The following is a 19,653-nucleotide window of genomic DNA, read 5'->3' on the forward strand; positions in this document are numbered from 1 at the left end:
TATGAGGACAGGCCTGAGTGGATAAAGATGTCGATGCATCGAACCTTTCAATATTAATGTTTAACCAGGAAGCAGCAAGACATTTTAATCATAGTTGGGCCTTTTTTGCTTTAGATATTTGACAACTTTGAGGATTTATTGTACAGCAGCTCTGCAGGATGGATTCTTGTCATGTCATTCAAGTTTCCAACATAAACCGTGAACTCTTTGAGATCTGGATTGTTTCTTTGCTATGTCATTGAGTTGATTGCTCTTTGGTCTGTGACATGATGCATCATCATCACAACACTGAAAATTGATCTTGATTTTTATTTGCTCAGCTATTTTGACATTATGCGCTCATCATATCTGCTTAAGAATGTGATATACTATGATGGCTCGCCAATGTCAGGGCTCTGACCTCAGGTGCCATGGGAGCTTGGCTTGTGTGCGATGTGTCATCAGATATGGTCTAACTAACTTTATGTATCTAAGGTGAGTATGCCACTGGAGCTGTAAAACGGCTTCTACCAACTGTTGTCATTCTGATCTGCATTTAAAACTTGTCTTTTCTTTGTTGCTTCCTTTCTTATCCTAGTCTGTTTGCTCAGAAAGTCTGCTTCATTTGGGGTATTCTGAATGTGCAAACTAATTCTGATTCGGCTCAAAGTGGACTCTGGTCTGCCTACAAAAACAGGTCTCGGTCCTCTTCAGGACCAAATACATGAAGCGGACTACAAAGCAATTTATACTACTGTTCAAAAGTTTGGGGTCACTTTGCCATGAGATTCAATGGGTAAGTGACCCCAAACTTTTGAATTGTGGGTTTAGCACACAGAATTGTGGGTAAACACAATCAAAACACAAGTGCATGTGGGGCGCTATGGCCCATTTATGCTCCCTTATGTACATAAATAGCAATGTCCATTTCTAACATTGTCGTACGCCGCCATCCTAATACTGCCATGCATGTTTTGCATTGCCATGGCTAAGTCAGTTCTTAGCACTGCACTAGTGGGTAGAGCTAAGTTCAGAGTTCACACCGTTTGGCTGCAGTAATGCATCCCTGTAAAGTTTTTCCAACTGCCCAACACACCCTTAACATTTACATATAGTCTTTCTTCAAAGGCTTGTGCAATTTCTACAGTTGTGCTCATCTTCATTCTTCTTCTGCTCTTATATTCCCTTCCTGATTCTCTTCTTCTCTGGTTTGTTTCTGTCCCTGGTTGCAGGGAAGCTATTGTCAGCTATTATACACAGCACTGCCACTGCGATTTCTGGTGGTACTGGTCTGTCTTCTGTGTCAAGCGACTGATAGCTAAGCTCCCTGAACATGGACCAAATTATATGCATAACCGACGCAGGAGACAGACACAGGAAGCTGTCCATCTCCTGTCACCGTCTGCGTATCTGTTTTCTGCGTTGAGCATAAATGGGCCTTTAGCATTTATGCTCTCTGGGTGGGAGAAATGGTTCACGGTAAGATATAAAAGGACATGAAAGTCAACCCAAGGATCTGAAGCTACTCTATGTTTAGCTTTTATGAGGTAGAGTCCAAAGTTGTCCTGAATTAAGCAAGATATGAACAAGTTTTCTTCTTTATTTAGTGTCTCGTCTTCTCCTTCAGTAATTCTTGAATTCAGACTCTCATGCAGACCAAGGAAGTAAAAACAGAAACTCCAAGAATGAATAAATTTATTTTTGCTCCATTGTTCACTTGCTGTGAACAAACGTTTCAGGCTCTGGCCAATTAATCCTCTTGGTCAGTGGTTGTTTTAGGGAAGTGAGCAGTTAATGTAACTGCATGACATTGTCCATGCATTTTGGTCTGCTTGACTAAAGTGAAATGAGAAAGCAAACCAACCCAAACAAAGGTGCAACATTTTCCAGAACTCCCTTTCCAGTATCCTAGTATAAATGTGCTATAAATTCAGTTGAGTTGAATATTGTCATGAAATATAAATCTGTTTTTTTTTCTGAATTAATGACAGAAGGCGACAACAAATGTTCCAGATGTATTTGTCCAATAGAGCCAGTGTTATCTACCTGGATAACCAGTGTATGACATATGTGCAGACATGGGATTGAGGTAGTGGGGTTTGAGGGTTTGGTGGGTAACTCTCCTTTAACCTTAAAAATAAAGCAACTTTCGTAAAAAGAAACGTCCTTGTAAGATTCCAGCAGCATGAACAGCTATATGTGGGTTGCTTGGTTGATCATTAGTCTTTCAGTGTATTTACTCTGCATTATGAATAATTTTCAAAGCTATAATCTGTGTCTGTGTAACACAAATGAACATTTTTTTAAAAAGTTCATATTTGTATAAAATTCTTTCAAAAGTTTTAAAAAGATTTTTTTTTTTTTTTTTTTTTTGTCATTGCTGTTTTTCTAAAGGTATCAGACACCCAATAATGCCCAAATGTCACACACTGATTACCCAACGTTTACAACGATCCTACCAGACATTGCAATTAGTGCTATTTATTGATCAGCCACCCCACACTAACTTCTGTCTTATCTTGGCCACCCCACTGAAATTTTCATGGATATGCTTTTAGTTTTGACGTTTTCCTTGGTCCACCTGTATGTTTCCCTTTTACAACCTTCCCATTTTGTTTATCTTGCTCCAAACTTGAGACACAGCTGACTGGGAGCAACTTACATCATTTCCCACATTCTGAGTTGAATTACCTTCTTGAAGGAGTCTTATACCTCCTTCCAGTGTTTTCACTAGTGTTGGGACCATGTTTTCTGTCAGTCACCAGCTTATTAAGCTCTCCAGAAACTCTTTTTGCCTGCAGACTCATTTGCATATTCAGACTTTGTGCAGGTATTTGTTTTAGAAATGCAAATTACAACCTAATTTCTAATTATACGTTGCTGGTCTGATGAGTCTCATTTCAGCTCCACATTCAGATGCTAGGCTCAGAATTTGGTGGAAACATAAAAAACATGGATCCATCCTGCCTTGGATCAATGCTTCAGGCTGCTGGTGGCTCTTTAGGTAAAATATCAGATTAAATCCTTAAATTAGTCACAAAACAGCTCAGAATTAAAAGACAGCTCATCCATCAAAAGGTGTCTGATATACTATCAACCTAAAAAAGAACAAAAGATATTTAATATCAGTTCGTTGCAGGAACTACTTTGTGCCCTTGATGAAAATCTTTTGGTGCAGCAGATGAAAATGATGCCCTCTGAGCGCCGTCTGATTCATCATTTATAAAGCTGAATGAGTTGGCGACAACTCTGCAGTCATCTGCAGGGCTTCAGCTCACTGCAGGGGACCCAGAAATAAAAGAGCTTTTATAATGCAGACAACCTTGTACAGGAAAATCTGCGGGAAGCTGCTCTTTACAGGCGAATCACTGCTGAGGCTGCGGGTTATCAAAAAAACCAACGTGATGGGATCAGGGAGAGAAACACACAATAGATGCAATAAAGTTTTCTCAACAATAAGCTTATCTCTGTGGTTTGGAAAGGGAAATAATGACGTGTGTTTAACATGTATTTGACTTTAATTTCATCAGTTCAGCTCATCCTTGAAAACGGTTACGACTATTTATCATTTTAATGTTTGTATATATGTGACTGTGGTGGAAAATCCATAGGGACACTTTATAAATGGATGATGACCAGCGTATAACCTTGTCTTCAGTTTTGTTCTGAACAAAACTTTTTAAATCGCAGAAAAATGGGAAACTTACAAACTTAAATAGAATATATTCTAATTCTAATGAGTTTTAAAGTAAATATTTGGTCTGAGGAGCTTTATTCTTCAACACTCTCTGGAGAAAAAAGTACCTAATTATACAAAAGCTTGTCACTGGTGTGGTACCCTCAGAGGTACTAATTTCTACCTGTGCAGCCAGTTTTGTACCTCTTGTGACCATTTTGTACTCTTATTAAAAGAAGAGAATGTTTATCATCACAACCCAAAAGAAAGTTACAGGTTTTTGTGCTAGTGAACACCTCAGCAACGATGTGGGGTTCAGTGTTTTGCCCAAGGAAACTTTGGAATTAGGTAAGCTAAATGAGTTAAAAGAAAAAAAAAAAAAAAAAAAAAAAAAAAATGTACAAACTTAAATTGAGATATAAACTTATTTTTTCTTTCCTCAAGATTAAACAACTTTATAGCCATTTATTTAAATCTTCTTTAATGTTTCAAGGAACTGTAAAGCCTTCATCTAGGAAGAAAGCTTGTTTAACAAATTTCTGTCTTTCTTTAGTTTTTTAGAAAAATAAAAAATATCTTAATGTTATACCCTACAACGTTCCCTGTCCAGATGATCCCACATTGCTTCAATACGGAGGTCTAGGTTCTGGAGAGGATCCAGCCTTTTATCAGATCTGTTTAATCCTCCCTGACTTATCCAGTGTTTTGATTTGCAAATCCTAAATCTCTTTTGTGTATAACCTGTTTCTGTCCCTGGATTTTTGACCCTGCCTCATGACTAAAGCCCCGTTTCCACTGAGCGGTTCAGTTGGGGCTGATGCGGTCCGGTATGCTATTCTGTGTTTCCATTATAACAAGGGGCCCATACAACCAAACCATACTGCACTGTTTATGGACCTCCATCGGAAAATGCTAGGGTATGGTTAAGGTGGACGTACTGGCATTGAATGATTGGTGGACAGAAAAACGTCACTGCTCACGACAGAAGCAAGTGTGAAACAAACACAACATTATTGTTCCTGGTTCAGTTGGACGTTGGAAAGATAACAGGAACAGGATACCTGCAAACAACAGTGAGGCCTGGTTGTACAATGCGGCATATATCAGTCATACAAAGAACCAAAAGCCAAGCAGAATAAAAACAAGCTGCTGACTGGCCTCCATTATTGTATGTAGCATCACTTTGTTGTATGGCACTGCAAGGCCACACTAAGCATTTGGTCTAAACCCCACATGCCCAGTGGTGGTTCGACTTGAAGTGGGAACGCTCACCTGAATTGACTGGCCCATTTCCAAAACTTCCGAACCGTACCGCTCAGTGGAAACGGGACTTAAGCTTCTCCTGATCCTGAACTTTTCTGGGTTTTGGAATAAGGACTGGTTCTTGCACTAGAGTTGTATTTTGGATAATCCATCTCTCTGCAATGGTTGGAATGAGTATATGACCTTAAGGAACGCTTCTGTCATAGAAGTTACAGAAATAAGTTGTTTCCATAACTTCCAGTTTTTCTCTCAGCACTCCCACTGGTTCCGTTGCTCACTGCTGGTTTCTCCTCATTCCTGGAAAGCTCTCTAACTGGCTAACTAACTGGCATGCCTTCTGCTCAGATGCTCACCTGTCCTTGTTTCCTCTCCAGAAGTGTTCATACATTCCCAGAGACTAATCTCAACCTGCTTTTGCTGCCCTCAATGCCTCAAATTCTTATCCTACCAATTCCTGAATTATTATTATTAATAATAATGATAATAATAATAATAATAGTAATAATAACAACAACAACAACAACAACAACAACAACAACAACAACAACAACAACAATAATAATAATAATAATAATAATAATTAATTGATTATCATAGATAAATGTTAAGTTCCTCTGAAAATGGTCAGGTACAAGTACTGAACTATCAATAGATGGAAAAAGCTGAACATGTCCAGAAAAAAACTTTGACCTTGATTTTAGAAAACAATCTTCTCTGGAAGGAAAATCTAGTTGAATGTGTCCCCTACTGTTTCGGGGGTGTTGCTGTTATCGATTCACGTTCATCCAACTCTGTGATGAGCTGTCTGAGCCTTATGAACACCGAGACGAAGGATCATTACCGATGTGAGGGATTGATTACCAGATAAAAGGTGTTTTGAATTAACGGTAGGATTTGATGAGTGGCTGTAATTTATAGTCTGAGCAACAGCTCGGTCTCTGTGCTGCTCCTCCTTCATTTTCTTTAAATAAAACCTTTATACTCGGCTGCTCATTGAGGGTTGACTCTTTTCCAGTTACTTCAAGTAAGTTAAAAAACAACAACAAAACAAACAACTAAGTACTGAGAAGTTACTGAACCCTTTAACACCTAATGTATCATTGATGCATACAGATTGAGACCTATTGCATCATCATATGGTAAAAATCGTTGTTCAAATCCCCGTAGGGTAAAATCTGTTGCCTTCTGCCCTCTGGTGGACACCTTTTAGACTACAACAACTCTGACCTTTCACCCAGTAATTAAACAAATAATTTTTGCTTATTCTTTTTTCACCATTAGTTAAAAAGCCCAAAAAAAAAGGTCTTCAAACTAAAAAATATTGTATTTTTTCTCTATTATATCTAAAAGGGATAAATAAGAATTTCCCAACTAGTGAAAAATCCGATTTAGAGATGTTAACTTTTTACATATACAGTATATTAACCTCTGGATAAGTACCACAGACTGGTGTGCAATTCCTGAAGAAACTGTTAAAAACTGGAGGGTTGTTTTATTGACTTGTGAGTCACGATTCCTTCTCTTTAACTTGTAGCTGGTTCATAGAGCCAGGACACACTGGAGGGACTGCATCCCTTGGCTGGCCAGGGAACACCGCGGGATCCCCCTGGATCAGGTTTTAACATGTTTTTGGGGAAAAGGAAATTTGTGGTACCTTGTCTTGACTGCTTCTTGTTTGACCTGATACGAAGTTAAACAATGAATGAATGGAAGATATGCTAAATTCAAGAATTAAAAATTGTGTATTGTATACTTTTATATAAAAAGAACTGCTATATATAAAAAAAATCTTTCATTAACTTTTGGTTCTTAAACACTTTAAACAAATAAGCTGCTATTTAACAGCAATATTCCCTTATTTATTTCCTATATTTTTCACTTAAGCATTAATGTTATGAAATTGAATATATTTGTATGACAAATGTTCTTTGTTAAAAGGTAAGAAGTCAGTCAGATGAATTTGACTGTAAGTGTGGAGCTGCTTTTCTTTTAAGCACAGAGGAAATAGGATCTGATGGTGAATTTCCAGCCATCATGTGTTTCCCTGCTGGAGCATACTAAAAGCAGGATCAGGGTCTCTCTGTAAAAATACTTTTTAAAAAGTAAAACCTTAAAGATGCATTACATAACTCTTCAACCTTAAAACTCTGCGTTCTGGGCTCATTTGATGGCACAGTGAGTTCTATTAAGTGTATTTCCGGAGTCGTCGCTACCCAACAGCGTCCTGAGTCTGAGAAACCACACTATCAGGGTTTGAATTACGGGGAAGTTGAGGGGAGCTCAGCTCCCCTGAAAGCCAGAGGAGCTCCCCTAAAGACATTCATCTAATATTTAAAGAATAGTCTACTTTAAGGTGACATTTAATTTTTCAATAAGGTTCCTGATGTTTCTTGGAAAGAATTGCATTTATTTGTAGGTGTTGTGTGTTTATTTATTATTTTTTTATTTTATTTAATAAATTAAATCTAAATGATGCAGGTGATCCCTTCTGGATCCTTCAGCATCGTGGACAGCAGCATTGTTTGTTTGTTAATATACTTCCTTTTGTGGTTTCTGTGTTTCTTTTGTGATTTTGGCTATGTGCGCAAATATATATGTGCGTGCAAAGTAACGGTGCACGCCTGAAAATAAAGCTCCCCCTAAAGCCCTGGTGTAATCCGAGCCCTGCACACTGTACTACTTTTTCTTCCAGGACACCGCATGACATTGCAGCTGAGTTTTGCTGTGTCACATGCTAGCAAAATTATATGAACACACGGCTGTTTTAAATATGCGCCGTGGCTGATTCAGCAAAACAACACAAGGAGAAAAAGGGAAAAAGAAAGAAAGGGACGGAGCAAGAGATGAGTCAAGAGTCAACATGAGACTGTCTTTTACTGGCTGGAGAGATCTCACAGTACAGGTAGGATGTAGATAAATTAGCTGTCGACAGGATGCACATCTCTGAGAAAAAAGCAAAAAGTAAAAAGAAATGCTGTAGAAAAGAAAAAGAAATTTTGGCCTTTACACTTGCTGTACTAATACCGTGATGCCAGCTCTTCCAAATTTCAAGATTAAATAACATTCAAACGGATGAGTTAGAAAATAGCATACCCCCCTCACAGTTGTCATGAAGGTAAACTCGACCTATTAATCCTAAAATGTTGTTTGTACCAGGCTTTAAACGTTTATTTCTGCTGTGAACTTGGTGTTTTTAACATGGGCATTTGTTCTGTTTTGGATCCAGCCCCTAGTGGAAGAGGGGTGTACTGCAATTTTTTTTGCACTTCTGCATAGGCTTCACGTTTCACCGCTGGAGGCTGCCGCTTGTTCAAGACACATGACGAACATACCAAGCCTGTAACACCTGTAACAAGTTAAGTATTAGCCCTGTGGGAAAAGCCCCTGTGGGAAAAGAAACATCTCTGGTTTGTTGTTTCAACTTTTCCCTGGGCATCACTATTTCCATCCCTAGTCTGAGTTCTGAACAGATGAGTTACACCCAACCCAACAGCATCACACTTTCACCCTCCTGCCACTGGGAGAGCAGCTCCCTCACCTTCATGGAAAGTTTGCAACTGCTCCAATAATCTGAGTGACAGCATAGAAGCAAATGTTTCATAATACACATTATGTTTGTCTTGTCCAAATAATTAGTTGGTTAAAACAACACAAAGTTTGACCAGTGATTCTGTTTATTCTGAAGATAAAATACATCTCCATGACTCTGTTTGTGTGCTGCAGTGCCGCCCTTATAATATCATTGGAGAACAGATCTTTGCCATGTGTGGGGGAAAAACACTCTTTAGAGATAAGAACGAAAATCCTTATGTCAAGATTAGGATAAACTTTATCGTCCCATGAGGGGAAATTTGTCTTGGGCTTTCACCCCAGCTAATAATTCACACATACAACTAAAACCCATACAAGCATAACAATAGATGCAATAAATCCAGTAAATAATGATACACAGAAATAGTAAAACCATAAAACTATGTATAAGAAAAAGCATATAATCATTCAAAAAGAAAAAAAATCAATGTAAAAACATTAAATGAATTTAAAAAAACTTAAATAAATAAATATAGAGCATTAATTAAAAGAAGACTCACTGATCTGTCCCTGGCACATCTGTTTGCGTTTAAACGTCTTTATACACCTTTAAACTTGCATGAAGGGACTCTATGTCCTTACTGAGAGCGGTAGCTCATACTCTGTGCAGGAGCCATTAATAATTTTCTAGATGGTCTGCATAGACACGTATTCCTCAACCCCAATTATTTGTCATGTTGTGTTAGATAGATGCAGCTGTTTGTCTTTTAATTGCATAGAGGGGTTAGCAAACAGTTTTTTATTTCATGCCAAAACATTGTACAAAAAAGTGAGAGCTGAATAAAATAAATAAATAAATAAATAAATAAAAGGACATATACGGTGAAATGAATACAAATAACACAGTGAATCCAGCTTTACTCAGAATCCAGATCCAAATACTGTATAACTGTATGCAGTGCATGATAATAATAATAATAATAATAATAATAATAATAATAATAATAATAATAATAATAATAATAATAATAATAATAATAAATTAAATTAAAAATAAATACTATTGATAATAAGAAGAAAGATAAAAATGTATTTCCCTTGTCCTTGTGTGTTGGAGTAGTGGTAGTGGAAGGGGTAGGGATGGAGGTAGGGCTGGGAAATATGTCGAGGTTTTCAAATATATCAAGACTTTATCAGACGCAACATAGAAGGAGGGAATATCGTTTATATCGAGATAGCTTGTTTTGAGTTAAAATGCATCTTTTCTTTTGCATTTGGCACAGCTGTATTTTTGTTATGGTCATTGAAAAGTATTTTTAATTTATTTTGTTTTAGGAGCATTTAATTTAATATAAGGGTATTTAATTTCAGTCAGCTGTTTTAATGCACATGTGCTGCTGAACCTTAATAAAAGTATATTTAGCACTAAAGGCTGTAAATTAGAAATGTCTTTTTGGTTACTTGACAATATATATATATATATATATATATCTCGAGATATATATCGTATATCGTGATTCAGGTAAAAAATATCGAGATATAAGATTTGGTTCATATCGCCCAGCCCTAGATGGAGGGGGCATCAGCTGTGGGTGTTTACAGCATCCAGGGCAGAGGTGAAGTTACCAAACCAGGCTGTGATACCATGTATAACGTATAAGGCTCTAGAATAATCTGATAAAAAAAAAAAATAACATGACCCTTTTGTTTACACCATGAATTGTTAGAGACAGTGTAGCAGCTGCTGCGGAGGGCGTGAGTTATGAATAAAAACATCCAGGTTTGTAGGAACTAACCTGTTCAGTGGTTTGATTCACTGCAGACCCGTGGTCACCCAAACATCTTCTCTTTAGTGTTATCTGTGTCCAGAATTAGATGGTTATCATCACACCATCTGACAAACCTCTACATTTCTAAAATAAATAAATAAAAAAAAAAAAATGTTTGATAGATCTTGGTTCTTTTCCAGTAAAGAGAAAACAGAATTTATTGATGCAGTTGCTTGGATGAATACCTCTGCACTCATGAGTGTTCAAGGTGAACAGGAAAGAGGAGCTAACGCTGCCTTCAGGAGCTTCTGTGCTGTTTGTCGCCCATAGTCTCATGTTTAAACTTAGTTTAATGTACAGGATGAGTTTGCATCTACCTTGACTTTATAGGTTAAAAAGGAAAAAGTTACTTTTGAAGATGATTGATTATGAAGAAGAAAGGGATCGTTTTGCTCTGATTTTGCACCGTTAAATCTTTATCTGTTGCATAATTAATGCATTTTCATTTATTTCCTATTAATGACAAGGCTTTACTTTAACTCTTTGAGTCTTGTGCCTATTGTTTTGACCCTCTGGTGGAAAACTGCATAACCATAATGAAACAAGTGTATCTCTGCAACATTCTTAAAATCGAACAGAAACGCTGTCAGATGTCTGTGCTACATCTCTGCCGGTTTGTGCTGCTAAAATGTCCATTTTGTGCTTCTGCCTCCGCCTGGCCGCAAGTACATAGTGTCAGTCAAGAAAACTGACCAATCAGGATTGTTTAATCTTAAGCAGACCTCTTCAACAGGTTACTAATCAAAAACCTTTATTATCTTTCAAATGAAAGTGACACAAAACAAAAAAATTATCTCATCGTTTTATGTTCACATTGCAGATTGTAAGGCTCAAATAAGACATTTTGCAGAAGCTCTTTTTTTTTTTTTTTTTTGCTTGTTTTGTGTTATTGTTCACGTTAAGATTCACATGCGACCTCCATCAGGTTCCAGCATCTCTGTTAAGATGTGTAAATGTTAGTATATGTGTTACTAGTAAAGAATAAATGAAGATGACACATAGCACAAGTTTTAAGCTTGCCTTAAAAAAACTGTTTCAGGATGAAAATGCATATCTTTTGTTCTTAATGCCCCGTTAAAGGAGAAAGGGTTAAATTTGCATAAATTCAGTACTTTGTTATTTTTTCTGTTCTTGCACTGATGTAATTTTACATGGTAGCATTTATATTTAATTTTATTTCCAACTTATAATAGTTTTTCAGTCTTTTTGTCCATAATGAAATGGGTGATTTCCCCATTTTAAACCAGTGGTTTAAGTGGTATGAATCAGTAGGTTCTGGGATTGGATGGAGCTTGTGTGCACATGGTTCTTATCAGTGAATAACTCATTTAAACTCAATTCATAAGAACACTTTTCTTTTTCTAAATTTCATGTAAAAACTGTACAAAAAATAGAAAAAGAATAAAACATAACATACAGACAAATAAGTTAAATACAGATATTTCTATATACACAAGCTTTTAATCTACCTCATTTGCTGTTTTTATTGTTATAACTTATCTTTTATTATTGTTATGAAGCATTTTGTCGTTTTTAGCTGTGAAAAGTGCTTTAAAAATAAATTTTACTTACAAATGACAGAATGATGTGTGTTGGACTCAGTTCTTCTTCTTCTTCTTCTTCTTCTTCTTCTTCTTCTTCTTCTTCTTCTTCTTCTTCTTCTTATTATTATTATTATTATTATTACTAATACTACTACTACTACTAATAATAATAATAATAACATGATGATAAGAAGAATCTCTGTGCAAGGATCGAGCTAATTGATGCTCAGAGCTGAGCGTTCAGTCATCTGCAACACAAACAGCATTGGTGGAGGAAATGATGTGTGAAGTTTGAGCACGGCTCACCTGAGGCCTCAGCTCACTGATATGTAATATGTAAATATCTCCGTAAGGATGAAAACATGCATGAACGTACGCTGCTACGTTCATGTGGTCTGATTTTATGATTTAATATTTATTTATGTTAAGAAATACATGAGTTGTGTGTGCTCCGCTTTTCCCACTCCCCCTTTTGTTTTTGTTATGTCAACGTCTGATAGTCACCCATGCGAATAAAGTATATTTGAATTTAAAAGGGAGTCTGACAGACAGACGGGAAATGTTTCACTGTGTTTTCCCTGCAGGCTGCTCTTACATTTAACTGCGTTCAACCCACAACATTCACATGACATAAATTATTCATTTCATCCACAAACTGCTTCAGTGTGTGTGTGTGTGGGAGGGTGAGTGTGTGCACGCACATTTATTGTGTCCATATGTGTGTAGATTCATTTTGAGCTAACCATTCATTTCCACTGACTCTTCACACTCTTTTCAAACCTCTAGAACCCATTTTCATGTTGTGATTTAAGAACAGTGGTGGATCTGAAGCGCATGGAGAAAAAACTGCTGCGGAGCTCATCACTGGATCAGAATCCACACTTAGCTCCAACTATCCAGCAGTTTCAAGCTCCAGCGGCCGCCTGAGCTGTGCTGAGGTGGACGGCTGCTGCAGCTTGCAGTCGTGACACACTGAATGCACTTTCTGAGCCGCTAAATGCTCCCTCCATAATTACAGTGTTTGGTCATGGAGATGGAGTGCAGTGTGAAGTCGTAATTAGAATTTAAAGAGCAAAGCAGATCGTTATTATGCTCCATCTTCAACGGAAAAGCAAAGGGCAGAATGCAGCGTGTCCATGTCCATGTGACTGAAACAACAAAGGAGAAATTTTCAATAATTTAGTTAACTTATTTTTACATGAAACATTGTGAAATTCAGAGCAGCGATAGGGAGATTTAGTCTGTTTGTGCTTCCCACATCCTGCACCACTGAATAGGCTGTGATCATAATAAAGTCATGCCAGGTTTCCCAGGTTTGGACCTGAGTGGAAGGTTTGCCTGCCAAACACGGCTGCTACATTATTCACGTTGTTTTGGAGGGTAGTTACGGTATATTCAAGTGCTGTGAGCGTGGATGGATTACTCATTTCATGCTAACTTTTCTCTGGGGCTTCTGCTACATTAGCGCCATGTTTGCTCACGTTGCCATGAGATCATGCTGAGTTGAAACATGGAATCTAAACTTTAATCTTCAGAATCTTTCATAATTGCTTTGTTTGTGTTTAGTCTAATTACAGTGCTTTAATTATTGATCTCCACTAGCTTTGTTTTCTCTCTTTAAATATCTGCCTCCACCTCTTTGGTTTATAGGATGGTTGAATAGATGGAGAAAGGATGTATGGATGTATCCCTTTTCTAAATGTGGTTAGTATCCTCTGTTAGCTTCTGCTAAGTTGAGCCCAAATTAGCTTTTCATCAAGATAGCGGTTGCTAGACAAGAAGCAAACAAAAGCAACATGTGAGTTAATCTTCACTTAAGCTTGTTTGTCCTAACAATCATTCTGATGAAGACAGCAGAGACTCGACGTCAAGGAAAAATCTAAACCATGAGTAAAACAGCCAGTTGAGGTTTCATCTGCTTGGTCGAGTAGAAGCTGGTCTAAAGCAGCAGATAGTTCCAGATATCTGGGGACTGAACTGTTGTTAAGTGACATAATCTAACTTGCATAATTGAACTCATCCATCCATCCATCCATCCATCCATCCATCCATCCATCCATCCATCCATCCATCCATCCATCCATCCTTTACTTTGCCTCTGTTTTGGCTGATCTGGGGTCAGGTTCCAGTGGCAGCTGCCTAAGCAGGGAAGACTTCTCTCTCTCTGGCCACATTTGCCAGTTTGTCCAGGGGAGATCCCGAATGTTCCCAGGCCAGAGAAACATAGTCCCTCCAGTGTGTCCTGGGTCCTCCCTGGGGTCTCCTTCAGGTGGGATGTGCCCAGCATACCTCACCAGTTAAAGACCGCCTTTATTTGCCAAACACCAGTGGCTCCACTGGGGGTCAGAAGAGGTGTAAAATGGTGTTCAACAGGATTTTAAGGAATATTTTGATACTGTATGTTTTTTTTATTTATTTTTTTTCTCCTTCAAGGTTGTTTCCATTTGTCCTTCATTTGACTTTTTTTTGCTGAACTCGGGTTCTGTTTGTTTCCCAGTTTCTATAGTTACCACTTAGAAACTTAGAAACTCCACTTTTTTACAACCTGTGAAGGTTGTAAAATAAGCCTCCCCTTTTCTTCCTGTTAACATGGGAAAGGACCTGATCTCATAAATCATTCATAGTGGATCCGCCATCGATTTTGCTTCAATACTAAACTAAATCTGCTCCAACAAATCTTACAATGCGTCTGTCTCCTGTAAAAACGCAGGTGACAACATATAATAACTCCTGGTTTTTGCTTCCTGATTCTTGTAAAAGCAGAAGCTGACAGCAGCGTTTCATCCAGATGAATAAAGTTACATATTGACAAGTGTTGGTGAGGAGTTCTACTGCAGGAAAACTCACCCACTGACATCAGATCTGACTATAAGTTTAAAAATACTGAATAAATTTAACACCAGGCATGTTTGCTCTGCTTTACTCTTTTGTATTCAGGTTTCATTACACACAACACAGCAGTGTTAGGGATTCAGAGCTAAAACCGGAGGTTTCGCTTGTTTTGGCAGAGCATAGTTAGCTGACCAGCTGTCTCATTCGTCCTGCTTGGTCTGACTGACACTGTTGGTAGACTCCTACGCAGGAAAATCCATCTAAAAGAACAGTCTTCACATTAATTCAGCTGAAATATATCAGCTCCAGCCTGTGTGGGAGAAGTCTGATGGAACAAGAACGACTTCTTCAGGCGGTGTCATTAAAACTTTAGAGAGGAGAAAAGTGGTGGAGCCTCTGACTTCCTCTGTAAGGGCATTAGCTGACTACTACTTGATATTTAATGAGTTTTAAATGAATATATTTTTAAGGGCTCTGTTGAATTTTCTGTCAAGATGGGGGTAGATGGAAATTTTCTGCTGGAGGGAATGTTTCCATTGCATTAGCACGAGTTACCGGTGGGGGAGCTAGTAGCAGTTTTAAATCTTAAAAAGCGTCAGTGAGCGCTTCGTCTGAATCTGCACAGGATGGGTTCGGTTACAAATGCTGGAGTCATAAAATTGCTTAAATGTGATACTTTTTAGGCTGACATGTACAGTGTTGGGAATTTCTACATGAACTAGTTCAAAGTTCAGTTCACATATTTTAAAATTAACTAGTTCAGTTCAAAGTTCATAATTCATTTTTTTAAACTAAGTTCAGAGCTCTAAAAATGAACTAGTTCATAGTTATTTTTCCCAATATGTTGCTGTGAGCTATTATCCTCAGAATACAGCATTTTCCTATTGTTGCTGCCCATTCAGCCCACACTCGTAGTAAGCTACAGCTTTTACTCCTACAATATAAAATATAAAAACATGAAGAAAAACTTGCTTAAATGGTCTTTACCGCTTTCACTTGTTAACTTGTTTTAACCTGTGAACTAATCATTCCTTCATCCTGCGTTTAAATCACCTGGCTGGAATTCATCGCCTGGCCTGGATTGGCCCCAGGCCGCCACACCTTCTCCACCCGCTCCCTGGTTTCCTACCCTCAGGACCAACTGCTGCCGAGACCTCCGTCCATAGATAAAAGGACGTGTCATCCCTTCATTCGGCAGCAGCTGTGTTTTGTTAGACAGCTTGCCAACTTGGTAGAGACTTTGCTGGTTGTTGGTCTTCAGTAGTCATTTCAAACATTGTATGGTATTTAGACTCTCCGTTCCCCTGAGGTCTGGACTTTTGTATGGTCATTGCAATTGCTTGTTGGAGACTGGGCCAGTTAGGACTGTAAACCTTCCATGACAGTTTTCTGATCTGATCAGGCACTAATACTATTGTAATGTGAGATTGTTGTCATTCAGTGTCGGAATTACCTATCGGCTAAATCCAATTGTAGACGCTCAGTTCTAGTGCTAGTTCTGTCTGCCTGCTTCATAGCATCTGGATTTTCTCCACCAGCAAGGTTGTCTGTTTTAGCCACCAAGAGTTGCTTTAAATGGCTTCTTATGCAGATCAGAAAAACGTTTGTCAATCTATAATAATTTTCTACAGCCTCTTTATAAGACATTTTAACAGAGTTTTAAAGATGGTTCGCTCTGATTGGGTAAGGAACAGTGTCCAAAAAGCCTATTTTGCGCTCTGTATGTGACTGTGCACAGGTGCGCATTACATATGCATATATTACAAAAAAAAAAAAAGAAAAAAAAAGGCCATTAAATTCAATCACATCGCAAACTGCTTCCACATAAAATGTACTTCATTCATATTGTTGTGGTTATTTACCTGTAGAGTCACATTTGTTTTACTTTTGAAGGTTATGTGAAATTAAAAAAAAATCTGGGCATCCAGGTGAATTAATTAATGCAATGTTGTTTTGACAGTGAGTTGACTGTTTTAGGAGGATGGTAATGTTTTTATTCTAAAGTTAAGTTACAAACACAAAGACATAAAAAGGTTCAAGAATCAAGGAAGGAAGGATGGAGAAAGAGGAGACATATAATCTTTGAGTGTCATGCATGGAGTGAGACAGCCTGATGTGAGTTCATGTTTCTAGCCTCTTGCTATGTTGCTGCTAATTCAAAGAACAGTTGTAAACAGTTTTCAGTCCTCTTGAACTAAAAACTGTTCATTTTAGACAATATATCATCCAGTTAATTCATTAAATGATATACTGGGATTTTCATTTGTGTTTGTGACATAATGCGTTTGTTCACATATCAGTCCAGATATTTTAAAAACTTCAGGTCCAGTGCTTTGACAAAAAGAAAATTTTCAATGCTACATGGTGGTCTGCATTCACTTAAATAACATAAAGTGCACTGCCTGGCCAAAAAAAAAAGTCACCACCAAAAGAAAATGTCGCACACTGCTATTTGGTTGGACTGCCTTTAGGTTTGATTACAACACACGTTCGGTGTGTCATTGTTTCTAGAAGCTTTTGCAATGTCACAAGATTCATTTCCAAGATCCTGTAGTGATGATGTGAGAGTCCAACCTCTGCACAAAGCCTATTCCAGGACATTCCTAAGATTCTTAGTGGGGTTCAGGTCTGGATGCTGTGGTGGCCAATCTATGTGTGAAAATGTCTCCTGTTCCCTGAACCACTCTTTTACAATCTGACCCCCATGAATCTTAGCATCGTCATCTTGGAATATGGCTCTGTCATCAGGGAAGATGGAATAACCTGCTCTGTTAGTATATTTAGGTAGTCAGCTGACCTCATACTTTAGACACATAACCTAGAGCTGACTAACTGCAGCAACCCCAGATCATAGACTGCACCACGTGCGTGTACAGCAGACACTAGGCATGATGGCTGCCTTTATGTTCAATTGTTATGCTCCCTATGAAATTGAAGCCATTTTCTCCAGTTAGTCTCACTAATTAGTGGTTTTCTTATGGATAAACAGCTGTTCAGTCTTAATCCCTTGAGTTTCCTTGAAACTGTTTCACACTGCACTTCCAAGCAGAAAAGTTTTTAACTGATTTAAAACTGCTGAGAGTTTTAGCAGTTTGTTCCACATACGAGGAGCATAAAAGCTGAACGCTGCCTCTCTACGTTCAGTTCTGACTCTGGGAATAAAAAGTAGATTTGACCCTGATGACCTGAGGGATCTGGTTGGTTCGTAATGAACCAGAAGATCCTGAAGGTATTTTGGTCCTAAACCATTCAGTGATTTGTAAAATAACAGTAGGATTTCAGGTTTCGCATTTTGCATTCTTTAACATTGGATATTTGCTATTTGCACAACACTAGCCAGAACTGCACCTGCATACAACTAAAATGCATTCTTTTTTACAATGCCTTAGCATCATGGACATCCACACTGTTTGCATGCAGTTACTCTCATGACCACTAGAGGATGCATATTCTTTCAATCTCATGATTCGTGGGAAATGGTCCCTATCAAAGGTGCAAAAGGAAAATGGAGAGACCTCCTTAGGAATTTTCCTCATTCCTTGACACATCAGGAAAGATACTGTTCAGTCACATAGGTTCTTTGTTTCTTTGTGCTGTGATCTTTTGAAAAAAATAGTTGTTTCCGTGCACCATAATAGGAGAAATGAACATCAGGGAGGTTATAAACTTTTTTCAATCACATATTTTTATAACACCTTTCCTCCCACCCTCTCAAAGAACAGGAAACAGCAATAATATTGTTCACTGTGTTATTGAGACTTCTAAAACAACCGCTGGTTAAAATCCCACGACGACAGCCTTAACAACATGCCTGTCAGCTGAATGTGTGTTTGGCTGCTCCATGTCTGTCACCACGTCTCCTTCCTGCCTGAAAGGTTGTCGATTTGGGTTTTTGAAGCTCAGAGAAGACAAATGACTGTTAAAACCAGCAGTCAGATTTTTCTTTTTTTCTTCTATAGTTGTCTCATTTGCCATGTTTCCAAGGAAACTGACTAATTTTCCCTGGTGCTGATATTTCACGCTGAGAAGATATAGAAACTGTACACATGTGCCAAACATGTGCCGCTGGTTTACACAGTGTCTTGCTTACAGGACAGGTGTAGAAATGTATAATAAATTCACTGAAAAAAAGGATTAGGAGCCTTTAGTTCGCCAACAACTGCTGGGTGCAATAACTGCACACAGTATAAAAAAACTCTCGTCCCCATGGGGTTGGTTATATCCTATTAACGAAATATAAAATGGAAATGCAATTCAGTTTTAAAGCAATGGAGCAGGTGCAGCAGAAGCATGCAGATTATTGATTAGGAAGAACAAACTCCTCCATTTGTGGACCAAAACATTTTTGATAATCAGCCTTGGATGTAAAAATAAGACAAGAAAACAAGATTAAACAGAATAATCTCTCAGTCTCTATGATGCATTAAATAGGACAAAATTAAAAGATTTTATGTACTTATATTTGTGTATTTGAAGTGACTAACAGCTCGAAAACTCTGACAAACAATAACACAAACCGTCACTTTGTTAGGGCCCACATAGACCTTAAATAACATCAGTCAGTCAGTCGCTCAGATCTGCTGCCTCTTGTGTTATTAAAGTGCTTAACCCGGTGCTTAATCCATCCATCCATCCATCCATCCATCCATCCATCCATCCATCCATCCATCCATCCATCCATCCATCCATCCATCCATCTGTATCTGAGGCCCAGTCACAGCAGGTTACACAGCAAATCCCAGACCTCCGTTTCCCCAACCACGTCTCCCTGGCCAGCCTAGAGACATAGTCTCTCCAGGGTTTCCTGGGTCTACCCTGACATTTTCTTCTGGTGGTTCATGCCTGGAACACCCCGTCTTGCTCCTCTTGATGTTAAGGAGCAGTAGCGTTACTCTAAACCCATCTCAGATGACCAAGCTCAGACACCATGCATAGGTAACTCATATTGGGCCCTTTCATCCACAGTTTTGTTCCTGTATGGCAGATTCACACCAGCCAT

Source organism: Melanotaenia boesemani, chromosome 23 (assembly GCF_017639745.1).
Source record: "Melanotaenia boesemani isolate fMelBoe1 chromosome 23, fMelBoe1.pri, whole genome shotgun sequence".
In the NCBI taxonomy this organism is placed as follows: domain Eukaryota; kingdom Metazoa; phylum Chordata; class Actinopteri; order Atheriniformes; family Melanotaeniidae; genus Melanotaenia; species Melanotaenia boesemani.